Here is an 8053-nt window from a genome sequence, read left to right on the forward strand (position 1 = left end):
AAATTTTACACAACGAATGTTGTAATTTTCGAAAACAATTCAATTGGAAATTATTTGTAAAATCACAATGTGAAACTGTTTTAAAACGATACTTTCAAGAGATCATACGTGTTGTAAAATTGCAATGCCTACTGTTAAAAATTTCTATCGTAATTTTACAAAACATTTTCCACTGTATTTGCCTTGGAATATTACAAAGTAGTTATAGTAATAATACAAAACATTTTTGAGAGTTAGTCAATTATTTTACACCGTAAGTTTTGAAATTTTACAAAACATATAAAGCTCTGTTAGATTAGTGATATTATACAACAGTTTAGTAATTTTACAAACAATTTTCAATCAGTCGGTTTCGGAAAGTTACAATATCTCACTTGAGTTTTACAACACATATAATAGCTTTCTTTGAAGTAATTTTACAATATAGTATTGTAATTTTACAAACATTGGAAAAAAAAAGTTTTTTTTTTTAATTTCTTGTCCAATCATTTTGACGATGCTGAGAGTATTAGATATGCGATATTGAATTTCGTATCGAATTAGAAATTTTTAATTCAGAGAATAAACGCTAAACTTGTGAATAAACGCACACGCATTAGTGGGACTCGAACTCGGGACCCTACGCACGAAAGACCGACGCTTAAACGACTAGGCTACGCAACCGACAGTGACTGCTGAATTTAATTGTACACTATAGTGTTAAAATTGTATTCTATTATGTATACGAAAGATTTTTTTAACTTTTTCAGTTTTATATGTGATGCACCAGCAAGAGCTTTTTTAACACTTACAAAATATCACAATGGGTACTTCGGATGCTCCAAATGTTGTCAAGAAGGAGAGTATGATGGTTGCGTTTATTCTCCTGAGATGGATAGTCCTTTGCGCACGAATGAATCTTTCAAAAACATGGATCAAGAGGAGTACCATCGAGGAGGATCTATCCTACATGATTTAAATATTGGTATGGTGTCACAATGTCCTTTGGATTATATGCAATTAGTATGTTTAGGTGTTTTAAAACAATTAGTGCAGTTCTGATTTCGAGCTCGGTGCGATGTTAAATTATCGAACGATCATTTGGAAGTTATTAAACAATTGTTTGAGAACATACAAGTTTATATCCCATCAGAGTTTTCACGAAAACCTAGATTCTTCGATGTTATTGATAAGTGGAAAGCTACTAAGTGCCGACAATTTCTCCTATATACTGGTCCTGTTATATTAAAAAATATTATACCTATTGCAAAATACAATCACTTTCCTGCTTTAAGTATTGCGATTCGTATTCTATGTGATCTACGGCGATGTTTTATACTCTGAAAAATTATGCTGCTGAATTATTGCAGTGGTTTGTCGGTGAATATGAAGTATTATATGGAAGAAGAAGCTTAACATACAATATACATAATATAACTTAGTATATATATAACTTAGTGCACCTACCTGAAGAAATAAATAACCATGGTCATTTAGATAAGTTTAGCGCTTTTAAATTTGAAAATTATTTAGGAAAATTAAAATATAAACTAAGCGATGCACCTAAACCACTACAGCAAATATTAAATCGAATTCATGAAGAAAATAGTTTATCATTGTTAAAGAACAGCAGAAAACTTATCCGATTATACAAAGATTGAGAGATACTTCTGAAATTATATCTCTTCAATTTGATGGATTTATTTTAACTAAGAAAAAAACGGCAATTGCTGCTTACTGTCAAATGACACTGTACTTATGATTCAAAGTTTTGAAATTATTCAGAATGACATTTACGTAAAGGGTAATAATTTTATAAAATTAAATTCGTTATTTATGGAGCCGTGTGATTCTAAAGTTTCGAATATTTACACTATAGGTAAGGAATGTAAGCCGTGTAAATTTATTACAGTAAAACCGTCATTAATAAAATGTAAATGTACATATTTTTCATTACCATCGAGTAATGATGCAGCTGTATTACCATTATTACAATATAATAATTAGTTTTTCATAATTTTTGTGTTTTTTTTTTATTAATAATAACCTTAAGCCCTCGTAATAGCCTTAAGTTCTCAAAATCGATTAGACTATTATTTTTATGAGCTTGACATTAAAATGAAAATAACTAGAAAACAATATGGAATTTAAATGAACTTTATTGAAAATAATTTGTAAGGTATAAAATTATCCACAAAATAAGTTCCATGACATTTTTTTATAAGTCTGATAGTTTTTCTGGAAAAGTAAAAAGATCTCAAATTTTACTATAGATTTGAGTTCCAGCTCCAATAACTTTCGAACAGATGGATTTATCAAAAAATCTCGCTTCGCTCGTGCCTGCGCACCTACGACTCGTGCTAAACGCATCGCGCTGACACATTATGAATCACTTACCCTACTAGTTACGCCAATAACTATTTCCATGTCATTCTTACGGAAAATGAAAAAGTACGATGCGGAATCTCTTAATAATAATATTAAGGGCTCCAATTTTCACAGCCGTATTTTTATATTTGAATAAAACTTTCGAGCTTGGTTCCGAGAAAAACAAAATTTATTTTTTTAAACGTTCTGATATATATATATATATATATATATATATATATATATATATATATATATATATATATATATTGTAACGAGATTTATAATACCTCATTATCATACCATGATAATAGACAGTTACCAAGGGTATTTACCTCATGTTATCTGGTTTACCCGCTCTAGTATTATTTAATTATAATTATTATTTCATAATCCCTCTCCATTCACACTTTAAATGGAAGGGATGCGCATCACGTCGACGCCTAAGCATCGACGTGAATCTATAAAAAAGGCCTACGCGCCGATAATTATCAGTTGAGCTTTTCTTATATATCCTTTATTATAACTTTATAATAAATACAGTTTATCTTTTAACTCTCTTTTTTTAACTTTTAACCACCTGTTTACGACTAAGTATCCAGTAGTATCTGAGTACTTCCTTAGATAATAATATAATTATTACCTGCAATGATTATCTTTGTGTCAACCAATCTACACTTCCTAGCCTATAGTACCTGCCTATAGAAGACGGCAACCCCGTAGAGATGTATACCCGCTGCATCCTTTTCCTACAATACCTGCTTGTAGAAGCGTGTACCTGCTGCACTCCTTTCCCGAAATACCTGCTTGTAGAAGCGTGTACCTGCCACGATATTTTCCTACAATATCTGCTTGTAGAAGCGCGTACCTGCCGCGACCTATCCTGTAATACCTGCTTACAGAAGCGCGTACCTCCCGCGATGTCCACCTACAATACCTGCTTGTAGCTGTACCAGACAACCAGAGCTCACAATTGTCTTAATTACTTATCGCTCTCATTAATCGATACCAGTGAACCAACAACTCACAGGTAAGTATAATAATACTATTACTATACCTATTATAATTTCTTGTGCTTCTCACAAGTTTGGCTTGCTTTGCAAACACCTGTAGTCTACTTTCCTTTATCATATATTACTGATATATATCATGCCCCACGACTCCCGATCCTTTATATGCATTTGGCATCTATAAATTTATGGCCAACCGGTCGTCTGGTCCTTACGAACCGGGTAACACCAGGATCAGTTACCGAATTATTAGCTTACTAGCTAAAAGGGACACGGGCCCATTTAATTAAAATGGGTAACGAACGGTTGATTCATCCCTACTAGAGGGGGTGGACCTCAACTACGTTTTAGTAGCGCCCAACGTGGGGCCACAATGGCCCAAAAGATTACAGGAAAAATTATTAACTGCATTCAAAACCCTTATTTATTAAAATTATTAAAATTTAAAATCTACAATCATTTAAAAATAAAATCATTATTCCCACGTTGGCTTCAATTCAACTCACGTTTTAGTGATGCCTAACGTGAGGCCCCACTGGCCTAAAAGATTACAGTAGAATCATTAATTGTTAAAATATAAATTTGATTGACTTGCATTATCATTAAAATGTAAAATTAAATTCATTAGCTTCACTTCAATCCTTATACAGTAACGCCCATAAGGCTGTATTCATGTCAAAAACTTAAAAATCTAAAATCAGTAAAATCACCTGACCAATCAGTGTTAATCATAATTTATTCTTTCATAAATTACCTGTATAAATTACGCTTTTATGCTAGCTTCACTTGCACCATAAAACATTATTAATTACCTGAATTCATTATCGTACTCTGTTTAAAAGAAAGTAATTTATTTGATGAATTTAGCATCAATAGTAATTTTCTCTATTTAATTATAATATTAAAATCACCTAATAACAAAAATTAAAATCAGTATAATTTTTAATCAGCTTCTTCTGAGCAATAGTTAAACTACAATAAAATTATAAATATTCTCAAAATTCTATGTAAAATGTATGACATCATTCAAAATAAATTTCAAAAATGAGACGATTTTAAAAATACAGTTCTTGGAACTCTCGGCGTCACATTTCAATATTTCACGTGATCCGACTTGCGGTATCACGCATGCAATATTATTTTCACTCAAAACTTGGAAAATTCAATATTCCATAGTTGCTGGATTTTACCACTTTGGTGATAATCCTATTACATATTTTTAATAATTATTTAATAATTTTAAGTATCAGTAAAAGATTATTTAATTAAATGGTTTGAACTTGTCTGTTTACGGCTTCACCGCTTCAGACTATAATCTTGAAAATTGCTACGTCGTTTAAACATTGTATAAATAAATATTGTTTCACTATAAAACCTCCCTAGCGTGCTCAATAAAAAGCTATTGTTAACCTTGTGGCTTCACCACATAAATAAAATGCTATTAAATTAATTATCATTTATTTAAATAAATAATAGAGTATTAAAACCGATTCGTCGGAAAACTACCAAAGACCTGTGCACTTGACTACAGCATGCGCACAGTTACCAGGAATCTGAAAATGTAAGCCCTTCTGGCATTCAACATAAAATAATATTAATTTAAAAATTTATTTAATTGTATGGGCCTTTCTGGCCATCAGACCTGGCAAAATGGAACTCTGATTCCAGTACAGTCATTAAAAACTGTGCAGATCATACAATGATCTATAAACTATAAATCATCTTTGATTAATTAAAATCAAAATCGTAAGTTATCATGCTACAGGGACTAGATAACTAATTACCGAACCATACTACCAGCATGTAAATTAAATCTCTGAAAAACCACGAATTTACGTACTCGATGCAACATTCATTAAAGTTTATAATAAATAAAAATAAATAAACGTTACAGCATAAAATTATAATTCTTAAAGATAGAAATTCTACGAATTATATGAAAAAGGAGTTGAGAACCGTTTAAAATAATTTGGTATATTAAATCATTAGAAAAATTATAATTGACATACTGTACACTGACCCGCCGCTTTTCACCTGACGTGACGTCATTAGCACAGATCAAGCGCATCGCTGCTACCACCTCATACTCTGACCTGACGCCATACAGTACATATCGTACTTAAAGCACCTGTCTATCATAATTTTACTCATTCTCTATTATTGCAATAAACTCTACCGAGTATTAACATATCAACAAATATACAACATTTATAAACTTTTGTGACCTGGTTTTACTGTTATAACCGTAAGTACGAATAAAATATATATTTAAATTCGTGAACTGGGATAACTCCCAGGAACACCTGTATCGATCCACGGTGTATAATTTTGTATTGCTTCTTATATTTATTCAACTAACCGCCTAGTGGCTATTTGAACAAATATAATAATGACCGACTAAAATAATCCCTTTGGAAAAAGGAGAGTCGAGAAATAAAACTGGAGCAATATTTAATTACTCCAGCAAAATATTAAATTCATATTTTCAACTTTAAAACATACCAGCAATAAATAAAATCTGATAGTATCTAATAACTACCTCAAAGTACCTGAAAAAAAAAAAAAAAAAAAAAACTTTGAGGGATAATAACGAAAAAAAAATATCATAAAATATTTTATCACTCAGTAAAAACTGAACAACAAATAATAAAACAAAAAAAAAAAAAACATAAACAATAAAATATAAAATATCAGATTTAAAACATTTATAATTAAAATTATAAATTTAAAACAAAACCTGAAAAAAAAAATAGTGAACATATTAAGTGCTGTTTTTCGATATCTTGCAGGTAACCAGAAAAACCGCAACTGACTAAAAGGAAACGTTGTACCGGAAACGGAAGTCAATAACCAGAGCAGCTCTGTTACAGAGATTCTTTCTGCGGCCCGGCTCAGCGTACGTGAATATTTTCCGGACACATACATACGCCAAGGCAACAGCAGCGTAGTCGCTTCAAAGTATAGCGACCCCAGCGAAAGCGAAAGTAACGTATAATTGTGAGCGCGCATGCTCCACAGTCAGCGCTAATCACCGACTCCCGCTCCCCCTGTGTCCGCTTATACTCACCAAAAGTAAAAGTATTCATCCAATCCTTAATATCCCAGCTCGAACTGCGACTAATCGATACTATAGCTATATAGACTACTCTATACGCTATAGCACATTCAACGTATTTACCGGCATACAATCACGTTATAAATTGCGTTCTATTTATTTAAACAAATAATTCAACATTAAAAAGAAAACTCATACGTTAAGTATTATTTTTTAAATATTATTATTTATTATATAAAATAATTAAATATTATAATCCTCCCGATTATAATTTATTATTACCAGGTAACAATTATTTTATACACTACGTGGGTCTAACCTACTATTTGATTAATTTATATTTAATTTATTTATTTAATTTAACAGATCATATAACCTGGATTCCATATCCACTACCTGAATATTATTTATCTACAAAAAATCATTATTTGGAAAAATATACATTTGAAAAATACACAACCATAAAATAACCTATCTATAACCTCTAAGTATGCAAACTATATACCTATCAATACATAAATGGTAGCTGAACTTCATATTTCCTTTTATTATTTGATAAAAAGAAAATAAAATAAATAATCACTTTTATTCGGCTATTACTGAGATAACAACACGCGAAAATAAAAATTCATACCGAGGGAAAATACACTCGTAACTACAACGTATAATTTTTATTGACAATACCACTTAATACTACGTGACCAGAATAACAAACGCAACAGGACAACCCGTTCAACAGAATTTACAATAACTAAATAAATAAACCTAACCGGTGTATTGATAATAAAATATTACGTGATAAAACATAAATAAAAATAAAAATATCGTAACTTATGAAACGTAGTTGAGGTCCACCCCCTCTAGTAGGGATGAATCAACCGTTCGTTACCCATTTTAATTAAATGGGCCCGTGTCCCTTTTAGCTAGTAGGCTAATAATTCGGTAACTGATCCTGGTGTTACCCGGTTCGTAAGGACCAGACGACCGGTTGGCCATAAATTTATAGATGCCAAATGCATATAAAGGATCGGGAGTCGTGGGGCATGATATATATCAGTAATATATGATAAAGGAAAGTAGACTACAGGTGTTTGCAAAGCAAGCCAAACTTGTGAGAAGCACAAGAAATTATAATAGGTATAGTAATAGTATTATTATACTTACCTGTGAGTTGTTGGTTCACTGGTATCGATTAATGAGAGCGATAAGTAATTAAGACAATTGTGAGCTCTGGTTGTCTGGTACAGCTACAAGCAGGTATTGTAGGTGGACATCGCGGGAGGTACGCGCTTCTGTAAGCAGGTATTACAGGATAGGTCGCGGCAGGTACGCGCTTCTACAAGCAGATATTGTAGGAAAATATCGTGGCAGGTACACGCTTCTACAAGCAGGTATTTCGGGAAAGGAGTGCAGCACGTATGCACCTCTACAAGCAGGTATTGTAGGGAAATATCGTAGCAGGTACACGCTTCTACAAGCAGGTATTGTAGGAAAAGGATGCAGCAGGTATACATCTCTACGGGGTTGCCGTCTTTTATAGGCAGGTACTATAGGCTAGGATGAGGATACAGCAGGTATGCACCTCTACGGGGTTGCCGTCTTCTATAGGCAGGTACTATAGGCTAGGAAGTGTAGATTGGCT

This window comes from Microplitis mediator, chromosome 7 (genome assembly GCF_029852145.1).
Source record: "Microplitis mediator isolate UGA2020A chromosome 7, iyMicMedi2.1, whole genome shotgun sequence".
NCBI lineage: Eukaryota > Metazoa > Arthropoda > Insecta > Hymenoptera > Braconidae > Microplitis > Microplitis mediator.